Here is a 25937-nt window from a genome sequence, read left to right as displayed (position 1 = left end):
TTCCAAACATCCCTAAAATTCTCATCTGGGTTTTACATTCTGTTTCCTGCTCCCCAGATGACCTTTTCCTCTCTGGATCCACACACAATCTAAGGGGATATCTCTTTTCCAAACATCTTTCTTCTTCAAATCCAAGTCTCTTCTTAAAGATACATACTTTCTACTCATCTTGGAAAAGACACTGATGCTGGAATAGACTGAAGGTGGGAGCAGAAGGGGATGACAGAGGATGAGATGGTTGGATGGCATCACCAACTCAATGGACATGAGTATGAGCAAGCTTTGGGAGCTGGTGATGGTCAGAGAAGCCTGGTATGCTGCAGTTCATGGGGTCGCAAAGAGTCGGACATGACTGAGCAACTGAACTGAACTGACTGACTGACTCATCTCACACCAGTCAGAATAGCCATCATTAAAAAGTCTACCAAAAAAAGCCTAAAACTTACAAATGCTAGAGAGGGTATGGAGAAGAGGGAATGCTCCTACGCTCTTGCTGGGAATGTTAATTGGTGCAGCCACTATGGAGAACAGTAAGGGATTTCCTTAAAAAATTAAAAATAGAGATGCCATAGGATCCAGCAATCCCACTCCTGGACACATATCTGGAAAAGATGAAAACTAATTTGGAAAGATACATGCACCCCAATGTTCACAGCAGCATTATTTACAATAGCCAAGACACGGAGACAACCTAAATGTCCGCTAACAGATGAATGGATGATAAGATGTGGTGTATTCATACAAAAGAATGCTATTCAGTCCTAGAAAGAATGGAATAATGCCATCCATTTGCAGCAACACGGATGGACCTAGAGATTACCATACTAACTGCAGTAAGTCAGACAGAAATAAACATCATATGATACCACTTATATATGGAATCTAAAAAATGATACAAATGAACTTATTTACAAAACCAAAATAAGATGCACAGACATAGAAAACAAACTTATAATTACAAAGGGGAAGGTGGGAGGGATAAACCAGGAGTTTGGGAATAACAGATATATACTACTAAATATAAAACAGATGAACAAGGACCTACTGTACAGCAAAGGGAACTAGTCTCAATCTCTTGTAATAAACCATACTGAAAAAGAATCTGAAAAGGAATATATACATAAACCTGAATATACAGATAAACCTGAATTTATATATATATATATATATATATATATATATATAGGACTTCCCAGGTAGCTCAGTGGCAAAGAATCTGTCTGGGAAGCAGGAGACCCAGGTTCAATCCCTGGGTCAGGAAGATCCCCTGGAGAAGGAAATGGCAACCCATTCCAGTATTCTTACCTGGGAAATCCCATGGACAGAGAAGCCTGGCGGGCTACAGTCCACAGGGTTGCAGAGTCAGACAACAGTCAGACAAGACTTAGTAACTAAACAGCAGCACATATATAACTGAATCACTTTGCTGTACACCTTACAATGTTCACAACATAACAATCAACTATACTTCAACTTAAAAAAATATATATATGTATATATACCCTCCACCTACTCACTGAGTCTTTTCTTCAGGACCATTGTTAACACCACACACATCATCCCCCACTGGTGACCATGGTCTTCCTGCAGCTAATGCAGAGAGGCGGGCCCCAGACAGGACTTCCTGGTAAACTTCTCAAGGCTTCCTTCTAATGTAGCACAGTTTCCCTAGAACACAGGACACTCCCAGAATGTGCCAGTACTGAGCCCAGACCTCCTATTCTTCCTCCTTTGCTTGGTGTAGGTGAAGCCATGCAGGGGGGACATGGGCCCCATCTGCCCCCTCTTCTCCGGCCACAGCATTCTTCATCTAAGGAAGCCCAGCCTCTCTCTCAAGTTCTCCGCCCTGGGGCAATTGTGAAATTGGCTCTAATGATTAAACAAAAAATTCTCTGAGTCTCTTTCATTTTCATCCACTCTGAATGCTTTAGAATGATTAAATATGATCAGAACTGTCAGCTGTCTGCAAAAGAACCTAAACAACCCACCAGCACTACATCTCTATGATTAAAGGACAGATCTGAATTTGGAACCCTTGTGATTACTTTGCAGGAGAAAGATATTATGAGGAAGAAGTCTAGAACTTGACTCAGGCCAGGTAAGTGTCTCTGCTCGTTTGGTGATGACAACACATTCTGCCAGACGTTCAGTGTTAACAATGTAAGATTACTGTATTGTGTAACCAAAAGAAGGCAGTGCTCATTCTTCCAGTTTTCTGTTTGGAAATGGAAAGATCATCTTGTTCTTATCCCATTTTTCCCTTACCACAAAGTGAAAATAGCATGTAAAAGTTACATAAGCTAATATATGAAATATATCCTGAATCCCTTAGTATAACAGATAGTTCTACAGCAAAAGAAGACTTTTTCCCCTTTTATTTACTTTTCTAACTGTAGATGGTTGCTTTTATTACTGAACATTTAAAACAGTGTCTCCATAAAACCTCCATTATATGTCCCAAATGGCAGAGAATAGGTTCAGTTCAGTTCAGTCCCTCAGTCGTGTCCGACTCTTTGTGACCCCATGGACTGCAGCACACCAGGTCTCCCTGTCCATCACCAACTCCTGGAATTTAATCCAACTCATGTCCATTAGAGTCAGTAACACCATCCAACCATCTCATCCTCTGTCGTTCTCTTCTCCTCTCACCTTCAGTCTTTCCCAGCATCAGGATCTTTTCCGGTGAGTCAGTTCTTCACATCAGGTGGCCAAAGTATTGGAGTTTCAGCTTCAGCATCAGTCCTTTAGGACTGATTTCCTTTAGGATGGACTAGTTGGATCTCCTTGGTGTCCAAGGGAATTTCAAGAGTCTTCTCCAACACCACAGTTCAAAAGCATCAATTATTCAGCGCTCAGCTTTCTTTATGGTCCAACTCTCACATCCATACATGACTACTGGAAAAGCCATAGCTTTGACTAGATGGATCTCTGTTGGCAAAGTAATCTCTCTGCTTTTTAATAAGCTGTCCAGATTGGTCACAACTTTTTTCCCAAGGAGCAAGTGTCTTTTAATTTCATGATGCAGTCACCATCTGCAGTGATTTGGAAGCCCCCCAAAATAAAGTCTGTCACTGTTTCCACTGTTTCCCCATCTATTTGCCATGAAGTGATGGGACCAGATGCCATGGTCTTAGTTTTCTGAATGTTGACTTTTAAGTCAACTTTTTCACTCTCTTTTTTCCCTTTCATCAAGAGGCTCTTTAGTTCTTCACTTTCTGCCATAAGGGTGGTGTCATCTGCATATCTGAGGTTATTGCTATTTCTCCCAGGAAGCCTGATTCCAGCTTGTGCTTCATCCAGTCCAGCATTTCTCATGATGTACTCTGCATATAAGTTAAATAAGCAGGGTGACAATATACAGCCTTGATGTACTCCTTTTCCTATTTGGAACCAGTCTGTTGTTCCATGTCCAGTTCTAACTGTTGCTTCCTGACCTGCATACAGATTTCTCAGGATGCAGGTCAGGTGGTCTGGTATTCCCATCTCTTTCAGAATTTTCCACAGTTTATTGTGGAAAATAAATTTCACACAGTCAAAGGCTTTGGCATAGTCAATAAAACAGATTTTTTTTGGAACTCTCTTGCTTTTTCCATGATCCAGCAGATATTGGCAATTTGATCTCTGGTTCCTCTGCCTTTTCTAAAACCAGCTTGAACATCTGGAAGTTCACGGTTCATGTACTGCTGTAGCCTGACTTGGAGAATTTTGAGCATTACTTTACTAGCATGTGAGATGAGTGCAATTGTGTGGTAGTTTGAGCATCCTTTGGCATTGCCTTTCTTTGGGATTGGAATGAAAACTGACTTTTTCCAGTCCTGTGGCCACTGCTGAGTTTTCCAAATTTGCTGGCATATTGAGTGCAGCACTTTCACAGCATCATCTTTTAGGATTTGAAATAGCTCAACTGGAATTCCATCACCTCCACTAGCTTTGTTCGTAGTGATGCTTTCTAAGGCCCACTTGACTTCACATTCCAGGATGTCTGGCTCTAGGTGAGTGATCATACCATCATGATTATCTGGGTCATGAAGATCTTTCTTGTACAGTTCTTCTGTGTATTCTTGCCACCTCTTCTTAATATCTTCTGCTTCTGTTAGGTCCATACCATTTCTTTTATTGTGCCCATATATGCATGAAATGTTCCCTTGGTATCTCTAATTTTCTTGCAGCGATCTCATCTTTCTCATTCTATTGTTTTCCTCTATTTCTTTGCATTGATCACTTTCTTATCTCTCCCTGCTATTCTTTGGAACTCTGCATTCAAATGGGTATAGCTTTCCTTTTCTCCTTTGCCTTTCACTTCTCTTTTCATAGCTGTTTTTTAAAATATAAATTTAATTGGAGGCTAATTACTTTACAATATTATATTGGTTTTGACACACATCAATGTGAATCTGCCACGGGTGTACAGGTGTTCCCCATCCTGAGCCCCTCTCCCACCTCCCTCTCCATACCATCTCTCTGGGTCATCCCAGTTCACAGCTGTTTGTAAGGCCACATCAGACAACCATTTTGCCTTTTTGCATCTCTTTTTCTTGGGGATGGTCTTGATCCCTGCCTCCTGTACAATGTCATGAACCTCCATCCATAGTTCTTCAGGCACTCTGCCTATCAGATCTAATCCCTTGAATCTTATTTGTCTCTTCCACTGTATAGTCATAAGGGATTTGATTTAGGTCATACCTGAATGGTTCAGTGGTTTTCCCTACTTTTTTCAGTTTAAGTCAAAATTTGGCAATAAGGAGTTCATGGTCTGAGTCAGTCAGCTCCTGGTCTTGTTTTTGCTGACTATATAGAGCTTCTCCATCTTTGGCTGCAAAGAATATAATCAATCTGATTTTGGTATTGACCATCTAGTGATGTCCACCTGTAGAGTCTTCTCTTGTGTTGTTGGAAGAGGGTGTTTGCTATGACCAGTGCGTTCTCTTGGCAAAACTGTTAGCCTTTGCCCTGCTTCATTCTGTACTTCAAGGCCAAATTTGCCAGGTACTTCAGGTTTTTCTTGACTTCCTACTTTTGCATTCCAGTCCCCTATAATGAAAAGAACATCTTTTGTGGGTGTTAGTTCTAGAAGGCCTTGTAGGTCTTCATAGAACTGGTGAACTTCAGCTTCTTGAGCATTACTGGTTGGGGCATAGACTTGGATTACTGTGACATTGAATGGTTTGCCTTGGAAACGAACAGAGAGCATTCTGTCATTTTTGAGACTGCACTGAAGTACTGCATTTCGAACTCTTTTGTTGACTATGATGGCTACTCCATTTCTTCTAAAGGATTCCTGCCCACAGTAGTAGATATAATGGTCATCTGAGTTAAATTCACCCATTCCAGTCCATTTTAGTTCGCTGATTCCTAGAATGTTGATGTTCACTCTTGCCATCTCCTGTTTGACCGCTTCCAATTCTTCCAATTTGCCTTGATTCATGGACCTAACATTCCAGGTTCCTATGCAGTTTGGTCTTTACAGCATTGGATTTTACTTCCATCACCAGTCACACCCATAACTGGGTATTGTTTTTGCTCTGACTCCATCTCTTCATTTTTTCTGGAGTTCGTTCTCCATTGATCTCCAGTATCATATTGGGCAACTACCTACGTGGGGAGTTCATCTTTCAGTGACCTATCTTTTTGAGAATAGGTTGCTGAGTTACTTCAGTCGTGTCCGACTCTGTGCGACCCCATAGACAGAAGCCCACCAGGCTCCCCATCCCTGGGATTCTCCAGGTAAGAACACTGGAGTGGGTTGCCATTTCCTTCTCCAATGCATGAAAGTGAAAGTGAAGTCACTCAGTCGTGCCTGACTCTTAGAGACCCCATGGACTGCAGCCTACCAGGCTCCTCCATCCATGGGATTTTCCATGCAAGAGTACTGGAGTAGGGTGCCATTGCTTTTGGGTTTCACTAAATGGTAGTTTATTCAACATTTGAATAAAGTTCAGCACTAGCGATAGTGCCTTTTTGGGTCATTACATGTCCCCAAATTACAAACTTAATTGCCCTATCCCATCTTTTCTGAGGCATCTATATTAATTTATCCTTCAAGTCCCAACACATTTGTTTTTTTTCTAATTTACTTTCTTGTAGGACAGGTTAGTTAATGATCAAGGAAAAGATTTGGTCACCTGGAGTATTACACCTAGACAAACACCCATGAAGTCTGGGACAGTTGATGAGTAACTCCTTCAACTGGCACTGCACCCCTTCAACTATATATAATGATCTCTGTTCTCTCCCTTGGCTCCAGGAAATGAGGTGGCTGCCTCCAGAGCAGCTGCGGACACCTGCATCAATACACTGTGTGCTGCCATCAGACAGATCTGAATTCATATCCAGACCTGCTGGGCGCTGTGATTTGGAACAAAGTACTCATCCTTGGGGCAAATTTCACTCTTCAGAAAAACGGGGGCAAAATGCCCAGTTTGCCACCTTGCTGTGAGAACAGGATAAAACAATCAATCTATGTAAAACCGTTGACACTGTGCTGAACAGACAGCAGGCATCAATCAACCCAAGCCCATTCCTTCTTGTCTAGAAGAACATGGACATCCACCATTACTGCCATCTGGTCAGTAGATTAAAATAAATGAGAGAAAAAGTCTTGTACAAATGTTCTGTTTCTTTAGGAACAAAGATTAAATGGTTTACATGTTCTGAATGGGTCACTGTTTTAACCATTTATTCAGGATCTCATGCAGTAATAATTTACTGAGTGCCAGGGTCTAAGTGTCTTCACATGGGTTGACATCTTTAATCTTTATAGCAGCCCTATAAGACACTATTATCCTCATTTTATAGCTGGGGAAATGAAGTCAGAGCTGTTAAGTAACTTGGTTACTTAAAGTAACCAAGGTCACACAGCTAGACAAGATGAAAAAACCTAGCATCCAAACCCAGGAGGTGTGTCTCTAGAGCCCAGCTTCATAACCATCATGCCTCTATTTCCCTGATTAAAAAATGAAGAGGATAAAGACCTTGGGAAGGGTTTTTTTTTTTTTTTTATCCTCCTCCTCTTCCTTCTTTTCTTTGGGTTCTTTACAGTTTTTATTTTATTGTGGTAAGAACACAACATGAGATCTACACTCAGTAGTTTTTAAGTGTACGATACAGTATTGTCACCTGTAAGTACAATATTGTACAGTAACATGCTAACTTGTTGGCTTGTTAGCAGGGTAAAATCTCAGACCCTCCCCAGATCTTGACAGTTTTGGAGAGAAGACAGGATTCTCATGGCTTTCTGGAAGAGGAACAAAGTTCCAAGGCTTGGGATACAAAGACTTTCTGGGATTGGGATGTGAATGCTCTTGCAAGGTAGTGATTGGTGGGGAGTAAGTGCCTCTCACTGCCTTCTCTCTCAATGAATGTTTAGAGGCTGAGAGGCAAGAACTGAAGAAGCCTTCCAACTGGTGCACTGGCTACTGCCCACTCTCCTTCAGGCAGGAAGAGGAAGGGAGGATATCATGCCCTATAAACCCAGCCAGAAGGCAATGGGGCTTGGCTGCCAAGTCAAAGTGTTCTCAGAGTAAACATAAATGGTGCCAGCAATGAGGACACAGAATTTGAGGTGAGCTGAAATCAAAGGAAGCTTGCTTGTGTCTGAACAGGAGCCACTTGAAACTGAAAATAAATGTGCTTGCTTACTGGCCCACAGCAGCTCTCTCCTCTGATCCCCCCAGCCTTCAGCTGCTTTAAGGAAAGCAGTGATTAGAGGTGGGATGGGTGTCATCAAGCACACCCATCTAATGTGCTGGGGAACTTCAGTGGCAGGGTGGGGAGTGCCTCAGACTGTCCTGGCTGTGTTGCATACAGACACCCACATGAACATCATACCTGGCCCTTGAGGGAGAAGGGCACTTGAATTCAACTGACGGGGTTTGGGCAGGGACCTCACAGGGAAGGGGAAACTAACAAAAACTTGGCTGCATGCCGTCTGGGCCAAGTCGCTGTATTGCTGCTCCATCGGCACTTGAGTATCTGGGAGGAATCCATGTGTTATGTGCTTGTACTTCCCCATCCCACAAGGTCATAGGGACTCCCTGATCAGGAAGAGCACTGGGGAGGAAGTGCTGCCGAGGCAGACCTCCCTCCCATTTGGCACCAACAAGCTGTCAAGGTTTTGTACAAGTGCCTCTACCCACTGGTGTGCAAACTGTTCACTCAGCAGATGATGTCCTGCAGGTTGACAGGTGGGGGTAGGGGTCTTCACTTCAAAGGCCCTGACTGCCATATCCTCACATTTGTCTGCAGGAGGATCTGATAACCCCCCACAAAATTCAGGGTCTGCTCACTAAGCAAAGTTCCTTGGAACTATGTAGATAGATTCATGATGATCAGTCCCTCCAGGAATCAAGGAAAAATTGCTTTGGTCCCCAAGCATCAAAAAGGAAGCCAGTGGGTGGGAGACAGCACATGTCCCTCCAGGAATCGAGGAAAAATTGCTTTGGTCCCCAAGCATCAAAAAGGAAGCCAGTGGGTGGGAGACAGCACATGTCCCTCCAGAATTCTGCTCAGTCCTTTACATGGGCCTGAAGGGCAGAGTCCCAAGATGGTCCCAGGACCTTCCATTCCTGGTTTTACTTCCATGACTACCTTACGTTTCATAGACGCGATCTTGTGGATGTAACTAAGGTTGACAACTGTACTTAATGGAAGGAGATTATCTGTGTTCAGTTCAGTTGCTCAGTTGTGTCCAACTCTTTGCGACCCCATTGACTGTATCATGCCAGGCTTCCCTGTCCATCACCAACTCCCAGAGCTTGCTCAAACTCATGTCCATCAAGTTGGTGATGTCATCCCACCATCTCATCCTCTACCCCTTCTCCTCCCAACTTCAATCTTTCCCAGCATCAGTGTCTTCCAGTGGGTCAGTTCTTTGCATCAGGTGACCAAAATACTGGAGTTTCAGCTTCAGCATCAGTCCTTCCAATGAATATTCAGGACTGATTTCCTTTAGGATAGACTGGTTGGGTCTCCTTGCAGTCCAAGGGACTCTCAAGTCTTCTCCAGCACCACAATTTGAAAGCATCAATTCTTTGGCGTCCAGCCTTCTTTATGGCCCAACTCTCACATCTATATGTGACTACTGGGAAAACCATAGCTTTGACAACACGCACCTTTGTTGGAAAAGTAATGTCTCTGGTTTTTAATATGCTGTGTGGGTTGGTCATAGCTTTTCTTCCAAGGAGCAAGTGCCTTTTAATTTCATGGCTGCAGTCACCACCTGCAGTGATCTTAGAGACGAAGAAAATAAAGCCTGCCACCGTTTCCATTGTTTCCCCATCTATTTGCCATGAAGTGATGGGACTGGATGCCATGATCTTAGTTTTCTGAATGTAGAGTTTTAAGCCAATTTTTTCACTCTCCTCTTTCATGAAGCAGCTCTTCAGTTCTTCGCTTTCTGCTATAAGGGTGGTGTCATCTGCATATCTGAGGTTATTAATATTTTTCCCAGCAATCTTGATTCCAGCTTGTGCTTCATCCAGCTCAGCATTTCACATTATCTGGGTAGACTTAACCTAAGAAGAACCCTCAGTGAGTTTACATCAGCTGGTAGCAGAAGAGGATGTTAGAAAGAGAAGCAGGAGAAGATTCGACATCATTTGCTGGCCTTGAAGATGGAGAGGACAATGTACAGGGATTAGACTGGCTTCTGGAACTGACTAACCCCTTGGCCACCGGTCAGCAAGGAACCTCAGTCCTACAACTGAACAAGCCAGATAAGAGTTCAGAAGTGAATTCAAGAAGAGGACCTGGTCTGGAGTTTGTTGAGAATTTGTTTGGCTGCAATGGAAAACTAGCCCAGTAATTAGCAGCCTTCAAGTGGGGCCTGAACCAACTTGATGCATCAAAAGCTTCCCAGCAACCTTTGTTTTTTGCATAAAAATTTTAATTATATAAAATTACTTTCTAAAACAAAAACATGAAACATTGGCATCTACTTTTGAAATCAACTATGAAATCATTTTCTTTTGTACAATGCACAGTGGCAGTGAAAAAGTGTGAAGTGTAGTGAATACCTACAGAATTTAGTTCTCATTGTTGTATTTCTCCAAATTTTGTGTCTGTATATGTGAAATACAATTAAAAAATTGAGTTTATAGTGATATTTTTTGAAGTGCACCAGTCTTCACTGTTATGGTCTTTATAAAGGACTAGTCTTCAACTTTCAAAAACAAAAAAGAAAAATAAAACTATGGTACTAGCATAACTTTGCTATATATTTTAAAGAGTGTTTTTAAGTAGAACAATTTGAGTCAGCCCTCAAGCAACTTCCCTTGTTTTTGTATACATGAATTTAGGGAAAATTGCACTTATTTTTGGGGAAAAAAAAAAAATCCCCAGTATAATAAACCCAACAGTAAGCTCAAAGCAATGTTAAAAAGACCAATGTGAATGACACACAAACATAGCAGCTTTATACATTAATAACTGGAATTCCTGATCAGGAAGTAGGTAGAGAAACACCCAGGTCCTAGGGCTTTCCTCTCTGGAAGAACACCTTTTGAGTAATTCTTTACAATTTCAGCATCAAGCTCCAAAGTGCTGGACAGAAGTCTGGAGTTGCTTCTGGAGCAACTTGCAAGAACAGGAGTCCTCACTGTAAGGCACACCTAGCCCTGTCTGAGCGCACCGTTCTGTTTGCCTGCATACTCACAGCCCAGCACCGTCCGCACCACCAGGTGGTTTGTTCTCCAGGTGCCAGCAAAACTGTGGGACCTCTGAGATCCTACAATCCTAATGACCTTGAGCTGTCAGTCTCAGTGACGCACTGATTTTACCCAAATTCCTGACAAAGGGTGGCTGACCCTGAAGGGCTGTAGCACCTGGCAGGGTCAGCTGAGCCCCTAATACAAGTGAACTGCAGCTGAACTGCTCCTTCTGCCCTAACCTGCTTCCCTGTCCTGCACAGGTGGTGCTCCCTGATAAACTCCTGCATAGAAACTCTGCCTCAGAGTTTTTTTTTCCCATTGGTGGGATGGTGGGGGGTGAGAGGAGGTGGGACAGGGAGCGCATCTGGAAACAGGTGTAAGTAATAACAGTGTAAGGCCGCAACTACTATTCCTTTCTACTTCCATTCTCCAAGTACCAGTCTTGGTTAAAATAATTGGGAGCAGTGCCTCAAAACGAAAACTCTGAACAGGTCTCGGCCCAGCATCCCATTTTAAGATGCAAGAGGGCCATCTCCTAGGTCCCCGGCAATCTTCGGTTCATCACATGATAAATCACTATCTTCTACCAGGGCAGGAAGGGAGGGGGAGAACTGAGCAAGGTTTGAATTTTGTTGAGCGGAGCTGGCTCTGTGCTAGAGAGGAACAGAGAGGGGGTTATAACTGAGGTTTCATGAAATTGAGATCGATGTTCTAGAAACATTTTGGAAGCAACTTGACTGAGAAAGATGCAAATGAGGGCAGCTGCCACAGGCAGCTGGTCTGGCGAGATGCTTCCTTTGCAAAGCCACCTAGCAGTCCAGTTGCTATGGCAGCAGGAGTAGCCCTTGACTGAAGACTCCAAGTAAAAAACACTCCTGACTTTCACTCTTTTTTTCTTTGGTATTTTGAAAGAAGCTTTTGAAGTAAAATATTCAGAGCCGGTAGCCTTCTTTGGGGTACAGTAAAGCAAAGTCCTTTTTCTCTTGTAGCCTTTCTGCATACATATAACCGATGCTTTTAAACTTGTGATTTGCACAGAATTTTAAAAAGGTTTTATGCAGCTGTGACTAAGCAATTAGGTGAGCAAGACTATGTGACATATTGAACAGCTCCTTAGCTCTCTAGATAATGCAGAATTAGACTCATTTTTGAACTTCAATCAAAAGAAATTTGTTTATTGAAGTGTTACATGTCTTATTTCTCCATTAGCAAACTTTAAATAAATGAACTTTGTTAGCTATTGTGCTTAAATAAATCATTTCCAATCAGAAAGCAGAAAAAATTGAAATGACTATAAATCAATACAATTTTATATCTAGTTCTTAAGATCTCAGATTCAAAAACAAAGATGTATTGAAGAGTTTCCTTGTAGGGGATAATATCTGTAATGCCCACTTACTGAGGACTTACTCTGTTCAAGGTAATTTGCTAATCACTTTCATACATAATTTCATTTAATTCTCTTAACTTTGTGAGATGGATGTTAAGTCCACGTTTTGCAGATGGAAATTTGGCAGCTGTAGCATCTTTATGTGTGTTCTCAATGGGAAGGCTGCATGAGGACACAGAGAAGGAGCCTTCTGTGAGCAGAGAAGAGACCCTCGCCAGAAACTAACCCTGAGAACACTTGACCTTGGACGTTATGCCTCCAAATCTGTAAGAAAATGAATTTCCATGGCTCAAGTCCCCCAGCTTGTGGTATTCTGTGGTGCAGACCAATACAGCCACTACAAGAAAACATAACCAGTATTAATTCTTGGTCTGCTCTACAAGAACACGGTGCAGCTTTTTAAAGAGAAGTTTTAGGTTTACAGCAAATTAAGAGTCAGGTACATAGGCTTCCCAATATACTTTCTACCCCCACCAACAATTCACACCACTCCCACTTCCAACACCCCCCATCAGATGGTACATGTGTGACAGTTGATTGCACTGACGCATCAGTTCAGTTCAGTTCAGTCACTCAGTTGTGTCCGACTCTTTGCGACCCCATGAATTGCAGCATGCCAGGCCTCCCTGTCCATCAACAACTCCAGGAGTTCACTCAAACTCATGTCCATCGAGTCAGTGATGCCATCCAGCCATCTCAACCTCTGCTGTCCCCTTCTCCTGCCCCCAACCCTTCCCAACATCAGGGTCTTTCCCAATGAGTCAGCTCTTCACACGATGTAGCCAAAGTATTGGAGTTTGAGCTTTAGCATCAATCCTTCCAATGATCACCCAGGACTGATCTCCTTTAGAGTGGACTGGTTGGATGTCCTTGCAGTCCAAGGGACTCTCAAGAGTCTGCTCCAACACCACAGTTCAAAAGCATCAATTCTTCGGCGCTCACCTTTCTTCACAGTCCAACTCTCACATCCATACATGACCACTGTAGAAACCATAGCCTTGACTAGACAGACCTTTGGTGGCAAAGTAACGTCTCTGCTTTTGAACATGCTATCTAGGTTGGTCATAACTTTCCTTCCAAGGAGTAAGCGTCTTTTAATTTCATAGCTGCAATAACATCTGGAGTGATTTTGGAGCCCCCCACAATAAAGTCTGCCACTGTTTCCACTGTTTCCCCATCTATTTCCCATGAAGTGATGGGACTGGATGCCATGATCTTCGTTTTCTGAATGTTGAGCTTTAAGCCAACTTTTTCACTCTTCTCTTTCACTTTCATCAAGAGGCTTTTTAGTTCCTCTTCACTTTCTGCGGTAAAGGTGGTGTCATTTGCGTATCTGAGGTTATTGATATTTCTCCCGGCAATCTTGATTCCAGCTTGTGCTTCCTTCAGCCCAACATTTCTCATTATATACTCTGCATAGAAGTTAAATAAGCAGGGTGACAATATACAGCCTTGATGTACTCCTTTTCCTATTTGGAACCAGTCTGTTGTTCCATGGCCAGTTCTAACTGCTGCTTCCTGACCTGCATACAGATTTCTCAAGAGGCAGGTCAGGTGGTCTGGGATTCCTATCTCTTTCAGAATTTCCCACAGTTTATTGTGATCCACACAGTCAAAGGCTTTGGCATAGTCAATAAAGCAGAAATGTTTTTCTGGAACTCTCTTGCTTTTTCCATGATCCAGCAGATGTTGGCAATTTGATCTCTGGTTCCTCTGCCTTTTCAAAAACCAGCTGGAACATCTGGAAGTTCACGGTTCATGTAGTGCTGTAGCCTGACTTGGAGAATTTTGAGCATTACTTTACTAGCATGTGAGATGAGTGCAATTGTGTGGTAGTTTGAGCATTCTTTGGCATTGCCTTTCTTTGGGATTGGAATGAAAACTGACTTTTTCCAGTCCTGTGGCCACTGTTGAGTTTTCCAAATTTGCTGGCATATTGAGTGCAGCACTTTCCCAGCATCATCTTTTAGGATTTGAAATAGCTCAACTGGAATTCCATCACCTCCACTAGCTTTGTTCGTAGTGATGCTTTCTAAGGCCCACTTGACTTCACATTCCAGGATGTCTGGCTCTATGTGAGTGACCACACCATCGTGATTATCTGGGTCGCGAAAGTTTTGTACAGTTCTGTGTATTCTTGCCACCTCTTAATATCTTCTGCTTCTGTTAGGTCCATACCATTTCTGTCCTTTATTGTGCCCATGTTTACATGAAATGTTTCCTTGGTATCTCTAATTTTCTTGAAAAGATCTCCAGTCCTTCCCATTCTGTTGTTTTCCTCTGTTTCTTTGCACTGATCACTGAGGAAGGCTTTCTTATCTCTCCTTGCTATTCTTTGGAACTCTGCATTCAGATGCTTGTATCTTTCCTTTTTTCTTTTGCTTTTCGCTTCTCTTCTTTTCACAGCTATTTGTAAAGCTTCCTCAGACAGCCATTTTGCTTTTTTGCATTTCTTTTTCTTGGGGATGGTCTTGATCCCTGTCTCCTGTACAATGTCATGAACCTCCGTCCGTAGTTCATCAGGCACTCTATCAGATCTAGTCTCTTAAATCTATTTCTCACTTTCACTGTATAAACATAAGGGATTTGATTTAGGTCATACCTGAATGGTCTAGTGGTTTTCCCTACTATTTTCAATTTAAGTCTAAATTTGGCAATAAGGAGTTCATGATCTGAGCCACAGTCAGCTCCTGGTCTTGTTTTTGTTGACTGTATAGAGCTTCTACGATTCTTTGGCTGCAAAGAATATAATCAATCTGATTTCAGTGTTGACCATCTGGTGATGTCCATGTGTAGTCTTCTCTTGTGTTGTTGGAAGAGGGTGTTTCTTACGACCCATGCATTCTCTTGGCAAAACTCTATCAGTCTTTGTCCTGCTTCATTCCATACTCCAAGGCCAAATTTGCCTGTTACTCTAGGTGTTTCTTGACTTCCTGCTTTTGCATTCCAGTCCCCTATAATGAAAAGGACATTTTTTTTGACTACGTTCAAGGTCAGGAGGGGGACCCCTGAGGAGATACCCCTCGTCCAAGGTAAGGAGCAGCAGCAGCACTTTGCTGGAGCAGCCATTAAGAGATAACCCACGACCAAGGTAAGAGAAACCCACCTAAGACGGTAGGTGTTGCAAGAGGGAATCAGAGGGCAGACACTGAAACCATAATCACAGAAAACTAGCCAATCTGATCATATGGACCACAGCCTTGTCTAACTCAATGAAACTAAGCCATGCCGTGTGGGGCCTCCCAAGACGGGTGGGTCATGGTGGAGAGGTCTAACAGAATGTGGTCCACAGGAGAAGGGAATGGCAAACCACTTCAGTATTCTTGCCTTGAGAACCCCATGAACAGTATGAAAGGCAAAATGACAGGATACTGAAAGGGGAACTCCCCAGGTTGGTAAGTATCCAATATGCTACTGGAGATCAGTGGAGAAATAATTCCAGAAAGAATGAAGGGATGGAGCCAAAGCAAAAACAATACCCTGTTGTGGATGTGACTGGTGATAGAAGCAAGGTCTGATGCTGTAAAGAGCAACATTGGATAGGAACCTGGAATGTCAGGTCCATGAATCAAGGCAAATTGCAAGTGGTCAAACAGGAGATGGCAAGAGTGAACGTCAACATTCTAGGAATCAGCGAACTAAAATGGACTGGAATGGGTGAATTTAACTCAGATGATCGTTATATCTACTACTGTGGGCAGGAATCCCTTATAAGAAATGGAGTAGCCATCATGGTCAACAAGAGTCTGAAATGCAGTACCTGGATGCAATCTCAAAAACGACAGAATGATCTCTGTTCGTTTCCAAGGCAAACCATTCAATATCACAGTAAACGAAGTCTATGCCCCAACCAGTAATGCTGAAGAAGCTGATGTTGAATGGTTCTATGAATACCTACAAGATCTTTTAGAACTAACACCCCAAAAAGATGTCCTTTTCATTGACACATCATAATTATTCAAAGTTCGCCGTTCACATCAGGATGTACTCCTGGTATTGTATACTCTATGGATTTGAACAAACATGACCTGGACCCATTATAACATCATACAGAGCACTTTCACTGCCCTAAAAATCATCTGTGTTCCTTCCACTCATCTCCTCTCCAGTGTCTCCATAGTTTTGCCTTTTCTTGATCATCATATAATTGGAAGCATATAGTATGTAAGCTTTTCAGACTGTCATCTTTCAGTTAGTAATATACCTTTAAGATTCTTCCACATCTCTTTGTGGTGCTGAATCATATTCCAGTGTCTGGATGGACCACAGTGCATTAATCCATCCAATCACTGATGGCCATCTTATTACTACCAAGATTTGGTAATTATGAATTCAGTTCAGTTCAGTTGCTCAGTCGTGTCCAACTCTTTGTAACCCCATGGATTGAACCATGCCAGGCCTCCCTGTCCATCACCAACTCCCGGAGTTTACCCAAACTCATGTCCATTGAGTTGGTGATGCCATCCAACCATCTCATCCTCTGTCGTCCCCTTCTCCTCCCGCCTTCAATTTTTCCCAGCATCAGGGTCTTTTCAAATGAATCAGTTCTTTGCATCAGGTGGCCAAAGTATTGGAGTTTGGGTTAGAATAAAGGTACTATAAACATCCATGTGCAGGTTTCTATGTGGACATGAGTTTTCAACTCCTTTGGGTAAATACCAAGGAGCATAGCACTGGATCATACGGTAAGAATATATTTAGTTTCGTAAGAGATTACTGGATTGTTTTCCAATGACACTTGTTTTCTGTTTGGGGCTGTGATGGGTGAAATTGCTGTGAACTTTACCGTATAGGTCTTTGAACATAGGTTATTTTTCCCTTGGAGAAAATACTGGAAGTAGAATAACTGGGTCACATGGTAAGAGTGTATCTGACTTTGTAAGAAATTGCCAAGCTGTTTTCCTACATGGTTATACTATTTTACATATTCACCAACAATCAATGGGAGTTTTGGTTGCCTCATAACCACCCCAACCCTTGATATTTTTCAGCTTTTAATGAGACATCCCCATTGGTATGCAGAGGCATCTCCTGTGCTTTCAGAGGACTGTTGACATGGAGCAGCACTTCCCGGGCTCACTTGGCATTTGTGTACGTTCTTTGGTGAAGTTTTCATTTAAATATCTTACCCACGTTAAACTGGATTATGTGTCTTATTACTGAGTTGTTAAGAATTCTTTTTTTGTAAAAATTTCCTTTTGCTAACATATCTTTGCATTTTCTTTTTTATTTTGAAGAGCAGAGGATTTTAATTTTGATGAAGTCTAATTTGTCACTTTCTTCCTTAATGACCCGTTTTTGGTGTTTTAAGAAATTTCTGCCTACCACAAAGTTGCAAAGATTTTCTTACATTTTTTCCGAGAAATTTTACAGTGTTAACTTTAATATCTATCACTCATTTTAAGTTTAATATATAGTATGAGGTAAGGATGAAGGTTAATTTTTATCCAAGTGGATATTCAACAATTATTGAAAACTTTTTCTTTCCCCACTCAACTACCTTAGTATCTTAAGAAAATCAACTTGCCATATAAATGTGCATCTGTTTCTGGACCATATATTCTTCTTCACAGATCTCTATCTCTGTCAATTCCTATTTCTATCCTATGACAATAATACCACACTGTCTTCATTATTTGAATTTCAGTCTTGAAATCAAGTAAGGTAAGTCTCACGTGAGTCTTACATGTCAGAGCTGGACCATAAAGAAGGCTGAGCACCAACAAACTGATTGTTTTGAACTGTAATGCTGGAGAAGACACTTGAGAGTTCCTTGAACAGCAAGGAGATCAAACCAGTCAACCCTAAAGGAAATCAACCCTGAATATTCATTGGAAGGATTGATGCTGAAGCTGAAGCTCCAATACCCTGGCCACCTGATGCAAAGAGCCAACTCACTGGAAAAGACCCTGACGCTGGGAAAGATTGAAGGCAGAAGAGGGTGACAGAGGATGAGATGGTTGGATGGCATCACCAGTTCAATGGGCATGAACTTGGGCAAACTCTGGGAGATGGCAAGGGACAGGAAGGCCTGGCATGCTGCAGTCCATGGAGTCACAAAGAGTCAGACACAACCTGATGACTGAACAACATACAGGCCTACCTTAGAGACATACATGTTTGGCTCCAGACCAAATCAACAACCTACTTAAGGAAGCAGAACCAGTTTAAGCAGGTCAATGTTTTATGTGCTGTTTCATAGTCTTTAACTATTGAAATCTGCTGATGCAGCAGGAAAAGTTACTGACAATCCATAACCAAATGAACATGACTATGTTTTAATAAAATTGAAATCTTAATTTTTTTGTAATTTATGCATGTCAAGAAATATTTGTTTTGTTGCTTTTATCAGTATTAAGACATGTAAAAAAATTTTAGGGGGTGAGCTGTATGAAAACAGGCAGCAGACTGTAGTTTGCCTAGTCCTGTCTTAAATTGCAGAAATCCTCTTTGCTGTTCAAGTTTTTAATTTTTTGACTTACACAAATATAGAGAGCCAACTTCAGGGTTTACCATTTGGTACAAAATGTAATACGTTCTAGCAGTGTTGGGATATTTAAAAGGATATAAAAATAGTGAATAATTCTGAAACAAAACCAAACACTCAGAATTATTATTTATGACTATTAGATATCAAAGTTAGCATACCCCCAAATCACAGTTTTCCAGGTTTCATCAAACTTAAAAAAATTAAGGCAAGATTCACATAGAATAAAATTCATCACTTAACCATTAACGTGTATAAATTAGTGGATTTTAGTACACTCACAATCTTGTGTGACCATCAGCACTAACTGGCTCCAGAACATTTTTCTCACCTCACTAAAAGAAACCCCATATCCATTAAGCAGTCATTCTCTACTCCCCCTTCCTCCAGCCTCTGGCAACCACTAACCTGCTTTCTGTCTCTACAGATTGCCCTCTTCTGTATATTTCACATGAACAGAATCATACAATGTGTGATCTTTTGTGTCTGCTTTCTTTTACTTAGCACTGTTTTCCAGGTTCAGTACCATGTACAGTGCTTCATTTTATACCTTCATTTCATTTCATTGTGTCAATGTACCAAACTGCTTATCTATTCATCAGCTGAAAGACGTTCGGGCTGTTTCCATTTATTGGCTATAATGAAGAGTGCTGCTATGAACATTCTGTATACAAGTTTTTATGTGCACTTCTTTTTCAATTCTTTGGGGAATATACCTAGGACTGGAATTGCTGCATCATATGGTAATGCTACATTTAATTTCTTGAGGAACTGTCAAATTGTTTTCTGTAGTGACTGCTCCATTTCACATTCTCACCAGCAATGCTCAAGGGTTTAAATTTTTCCATATCCTCACCAACACCTGATATTTTTGATTTTAGCCATCCTATAGTGTGTGAAATGGCATCTTGTGAGTTTGATTTCCTGGATGACATTGTTTCATGTACTTAGTCATCATTTTATGTCTTCTTTGATAAAACATCTATTCACCCTTGTTTTTTGTTGTCTCTGGAGTGCTTGTCTTTTTGTCCTCAAGTTATAGCAGTTTTTTACTTCTAGACACTAGGTCCTTACCATGTATATGAATGGGAAATTTTTCTCCCACTTTGTGGGTCACACTTTCACTTTATTGATAGTCTTTTGATGCACACGTTATTAATCTTGATGAACTTACATGTATTCTTTCTTTTGTTGTTTATGATTTTGGTGTCACATCTAACAATCTATTGCCAAATTCAAGAATATGAAAATTTACTGCTATGTTTTCTTCCAAGAGTTTTATAGTCTTAGCTCCTATATTCACGTCTTTGACCCATTTTGAATTAATTTTTGTAGATGGTGTGAGAAGTGTCAAACTTTATTCTTTTGTATACAGTTTATCCAGTTGTTCTAGGACCATTTGCTGAGACACTATTATTTCCATATTGAATGATCTTGACACTCTTGTTGAAAACAGATTGGTCATAGAGATATAGATTTATTTCTGGACTCTTGATTATAGTTTATTGGTCCTTATGTCTATCCTTGTCAGTACCACATAGTCTTGATTGCGGTAGATTTGTAGTAAGTTCTGAAATTGAGATGTGTGAGTCCTTCAACTTTTCAAGATGTTTTGCCTATTCTGTGTCTCTTGCAATTACGTATGAATTTGGAACCAGCTTTTCTATTTCTTCAGAGAAAGGGAGGAGGAATTTTGACACGAATTGCATGGAATCTGTAGATTGCTTTATGGAGTATCAGTTCAGTTCAGTCGCTCAGTCATGTCCGACTCTTTGCGACCCCAAGAATCACAGCACACCAGGCCTCCCTGTCCATCACCAACTCCTGGAGTTTACCCAAACTCATGTCCATCGAGTTGGTGATGCCATCCAGCTATCTCATCCTCTGTTGTCCCCTGCTCCTCCTGCCCCTAATCCCTCCCAGCATCAGGATCTTTTCCAATGAGTCAACTCTTTGCATGAGGTGGCCAAAGTATTGGAGTTTCAGCTTCAGCATCAGTCCTTCCAATGAACACCCAGGACTGATCTCCTTTAGGATGGACTGGTTGGATCTCCTTGCAGTCCAATAGCCACCTTAATAATACTAAGTCTTCTTATGTATAAACATGGGATGTCTTTACATTGCTTAAGTCTTTTTTAATTTCTTCTGGATAAAATTTCCAATGTATTACTGAATAGAAGTAGCAAAACCAAGTATCCTTAACTTGTTCCTAATCTTTGGGGAAAAGCTTTCAGTTTTTATCATTATTCCTCACATTTTTGAGGCATAACAGCTTATCCCTCAAAGCAGAATCATAGCTGCTTTATCAAAGACAATTTTCCTAATAAATTTCTATAAATTTGTTTAGTAAAATAAAGCCTGTATCTCAACCTAAGGATCCTTTCTTGAGACAGAAGAGGAAGTCAGAGAAACAAAGGCAGAATTCCAGAGTTTATATCTTTGTTAGGTTACAAAGATGGGAAAAATAGAACTTTATGAAATACATAGTCCTACTCCTAATAATGGTGGAATGGTATTTCCCAGACCTTTCCCCAGCAAAAAGTAGATGAATTATTTTGTTAAGAAGAGTTATGAGGTATATTAGGGAGATTTTTGAGTGTGTGCTTGGTTCCAGGTAAGTTTTATTCTTCCAGAACTTAAATGTATCTATAATTTAACAATCCCACTTAATTCCACAAAGAATTTGAGTTAGCTTATTTTTATCACATTTAAATATTATAGTGGTAACCATAAATTTGAATATATTTAGCATATGATTTAGTATGCATTTCCAAAGCTACATATTATAAATCATACTCCAAGAGTTGGTATAAATCAATATCCTGTTTTTCTTAAAAATAATTCAATTATTAAAGGTTATACTCCATTTATAGCTATCATAATATATTGGCTATTCTCTGTATGGTACAATATATCCTTGTAGCTTATTTATTTTGTACATAGTAGCTTGTACCTCTTAATTAACCTACCCCTAACTTGCCCCTCACTGCTTTCTTCTCCCCTCTGGTAACCTGTAATTTGTTCTCTGTGAGTCCATTTTTGTTTTGTTATATTCATTTGCTGTATATTTTAGATTCCACATATGTGATAACATACTTTATCTGGTTTATTTAAAATAACCCTTAAAAGTGTTTTAATTTCTTGGAATTTGGAGACATCTAAAGCTCCAGTGGAGTACTAGCCAAGGGGAGTGTCTAGGGTGCTGTGCATTATATTCCAGTTCAAGTATATTGTAGGAAATCACTGAAAAATCCATGTCTTGATACATTAAAGGTCAATATTTTGTCTCTGAGTTTCTTTTTCTATGATTATACAATAATCATGCAATCTTTTTGCATGATTACAAATCTTTCTCTATCATGCCTTCTTTTTGACAAGGGTTTATCTCCCTGAGTACATGATGTAACTGTTCTTATACTCTTTCTACAATTGAAGCTACTTAGTAATGAACTGGGGTCCTTCACTGTCTCTGAAGCATTCATGCATGAGATGAACAACCCACTGTTTTGGATGTTACTGAGAAGATGCCTACAAGTAAGAGAGGTTTAAAGACCATAACCACCAAGGAATTTTTAAATTAAAATTTGCACTCTAAGATTTAGGTAAATTCTAGTTTTTCTGCACTGAAGCATAAACCCCAAGTCGTAATCACTCAGCACAATGTATGGCAATGCTTTCATGAACAGTCCACAGAGCAAGATGACAGAATGTTTGTACATGAATTTCCTGGCTAATCTAGCATGTGAAATCTAGTTACCATGAGCAGTCAGATGGAGAAAAATGATTATGATGAAGAGAAGGCCCAAGGGAAAGGATTTTTCTGCTCGAATAACTAAATGTCAAAATTAAATCAATTCCATTGGGAAAAGTGTATCAAATTCAAAAAGTAAAGAACCACAAAAATGGGAAATGGAGACTTGCCTCTAGCACTGTTTTCTCAATTTTTAAAAAACCACAATCAGAAATGTGTTACACACATGCACACACACACACTGAATTCTTGACTTTTCACACAGTGAATCTATCCAAGTAACCTGTATCTTATTCTATTTCATTCTGGTTTTTTATTGAGGTAAAATATACAAGGCATAAAGTTCACCATTTTTAAGCATACAGTTCTGTGATATTAAGTACATTCACATTGTTGTGGAATCATCACCACCATCTGGAACATTTTCATCATCTCAAACTGAAATTCTGTCCCAATTAAACAATAATCCTCTTCCCCTCAACCCCAGCTCCTGACAACCACCATTCTACTCTCTGTGTCTATGAATTTGAGTACTCTATAGATTTCTCATACAAGTGGATTTTGCCTTTTTTTTTTTTTTGTGAAAGGCTTATTTCACAAACGTCAAGGTTCATCCATGTTGTAGCCCATGCCAGAATTTCCATCCTTTCAAAGCTGAATAATATTCCATTGTGTGTATAAACACATTTCGTTTATCCATTCATCTGTAGTGAACACTTGGGTTGCTTCCATCTCTGGGCTGTTGTGAATAACACTGCAGTGAACATAAGTGTATAAATACCTTTTTAAAAAATGCCAATTGCAACACATTAAGTTGATTTTCTTGACCTTGAAAAACCTGGTGTTCTGGTTCATTGAGATCAAACATATCCTTTCCTTTGAGCCATGTGAAGCTAACCAGGGCAGTTTCAGACTCATTTCCCTTCCTTGTACTGGGAAGAACGTTCAGTTCAGTTGCTCAGTTCTGTCTGAGCCTTTGTGACTCCATGGACTGCAGTATGCCAGGCTTCCCTGTCCATCACCAACTCCTGGAGCTTACTTAAAAACTCATGTCCGTTGAGTCAGTGATGCCACCCAACTATCTCATCCTCTGTTGTCCCCTTCTCCTCCTGCCTGCAATATTTCCCAGCATCAGGGTCTTTTCAAATGAGTCAGCTCTTCGCATCAGGTGGCCAAAGTATGGGAGTTTCAGCTTCAACATCAGTCCTTCCAATGAACACCCAGGACTGATCTCCTTTAGGATGGACTAGTTGGATCTCCTTGCAGTCCAAGGGACTCTCAAGAGTCTTCTCCAATACCACAGTTCAAAACATCCATTTTTTTGGTGCTCAGCTTTCTTCACAGTCCAACTCTTACATCCATACATGACCAGTGGAAAAACCATAGCCTTGACTAGAAGGACCTTTGTTGACAAAGTAATGTCTCTGCTTTTTAATATGCTGTCTAGGTTGGTCATAACTTTCCTTCCAAGAAGTAAGCGTCTTAATTTCACGGCTGCAATCACCACCTGCAGTGATTTTGGAACCTAGAAAAATAAAGTCAGCCACTGTTTTCACTGTTTCCCCATCTATTTCCCATGAAGTGATGGGACCGGATGCCATGATCTTCGTTTTCTGAATGTTGAGCTTTAAGCCAACATTTTTACTCTCCTCTTTCAGCTTCAGCATCAGTCCTTTTAATGAATATTCAGGACTGATTTCCTTTAGGATGGACTAGTTGAATCTCCTTGCTGTCCAAGGGACTCTCAAGAGTCTTCTCTGACACCACAGTTCAAAAGCATCAATTCTCTGGTGCTCAGCTTTCTTTACAGCATGTGCCAGAAAGGATGACTGAAGAGTAGATTTTTTTCAACAATGCAAACCATCCATGAGTGATATGTGATGCCTTGTGCAGAGAATCTCTCATAAGGCCACCACTCAGACAGACACTAAGCAGCCAGTTGTCTTTCTGAAAGTGGGACTGCTTATGGCCAGCCAGGCTTGTGTAGTGTGGTCAGGGTTAAGGTCTATCTGAACAGCTACAATACCCAACACCTACTGCTAAATCCAATACAAGCCCAACTGCACTTGCTCAGGAAATCTGAGTCCACAGACTGTGTTAAAAGATATTATGGGCTTGCAGGGTGAACATACTGTTCATTGTTTCAAAGTCTTTCTAAGAGAAACTACTTCCTGAGGCATCAGTGGTCCACTTACACATGATAAATCTTCTCAAAAATGAGTACTTTCACACAGCAGTTGGTCCTTGGGCTGGTGACTGGAATAACTTAGCTTGACATTCCTGCTCTCCCTTCAAGTCATACACGTGGCTGTAATCATTTGCCAGTTCCACTTGGCCTTCCTCATGTGTACTGGCTGTTGGCTAATCTCAACTGACATAGAGGTTGTTAGCTCAGGCTCTTTACCTGGAGGACTGTGGGCTCTGAAAGTGGGGTGGCGGGAGGGAGATAAAGAGGAAAGGGAGGGAGAGAGACATAATGCTCATGTGCAGGAGGGAGTCTTCATTTCAGGGACTTTGGAAACTTGAGACTTTAAGAGATTTGGAAGTCCTTTCTCCATGTTCTTTTTTAAAACAAAAATTTTATTTATTTGTTGTGTTAGGTCTTAGTTGCCATATGTGGGCTCTTAACTGTGAACTCAAAGGTTGCGCCGTGCAGGCTTAGTTGCCCTCTAGCATGGGGAATCCTTCCCTGACCAGGGATTGAACCCGTGTCTGCTGCGTTGGAAAGCGGATTGTTAACCACCAGACCACCACAGAAGTCCCTTTTCCAAATTCTAATGGCCAAAGTGAGTCACAAGCTAGCCCAGTTCCAAGAGTGGGGAAATGAATTTCCTGGGAGACAGGAGTGGCCAAGCTCCATGGCAAAAGGATGTGGATACAGAGCTAAGAAGTATTACTGTAATTATCTTTGTCAACAACTTGTCACTCTACTCTTATGGCTAAAAATGAAGGTATTGTCACTGGCAAAGTCCATTAACAATTCTTGAGGAATAAAAATAGAATATGGGCAATAAAATAAAGTTTAACCTTCTTTTCCTTTTCCTTTGTGCTTAATCTAATTTCACTTGCTCACAGGGAACCATGGGCCTCACACCCAGTACTTCAGACCAAAGTTTCTAGTACAAAATGGCTGCACCAACACCTCAACTTGGTAGAGTGTGTGCAGAAATGCTGTACTTGGCACTTCAATTCAAGATGGCCACAATGGGCCGTGTGCAGAGATGCTGTGCAATGATATTTGGATCTGGAGCATGAGTAACACAGCTGTGCCCAACCTGCAAAATCCCACTTTTCTCTTCACTTAAAAGAATCCTAAAAAGCAGCCTTGCCTATAGCCTTTTGGGGAGCATATACTCTAAAGCAGGGGTCCCTATCCCTCAGGGCCATGGACAGGTACTGGTCCATGGCCTGTTAGGAACTGAGCTACACAGCAGGAGATGCATGGCAGGTAAGCAAGCAAAGCTTCATCTGTATTAACAGTTGCTCCCAATCGCTTGCATTACTGCCTGAGCTCTGCCTCTTGCTCAACGAACTCAATAAATGTAATGTGCTCAAATCATCCCACAACTATCCCTCCTACCCAATACAGTCCATGGAAAAATTGTCTTCTATGAAACCAGTCCCTGATGCCAAAAAGGTTGCTGCTCTAGAGCACAAGCTCCC

General features: G+C 41.1%; 1 long non-coding RNA gene across 2 annotated transcripts in view; it reads right to left on the bottom strand.

The window, feature by feature from the left end:
* Positions 1 to 25937, bottom strand: part of LOC102173519 — a 46848-nt gene that overhangs the window by 18237 nt on the left and 2674 nt on the right. The gene's annotated exons all lie outside the window — the stretch shown is intronic.

Source organism: Capra hircus, chromosome 24, assembly GCF_001704415.2.
Source record: "Capra hircus breed San Clemente chromosome 24, ASM170441v1, whole genome shotgun sequence".
Lineage (NCBI taxonomy): Eukaryota > Metazoa > Chordata > Mammalia > Artiodactyla > Bovidae > Capra > Capra hircus.
Note: the sequence above shows the minus strand (reverse complement) of the source record. Positions and strands in the feature narration are given on the sequence as shown.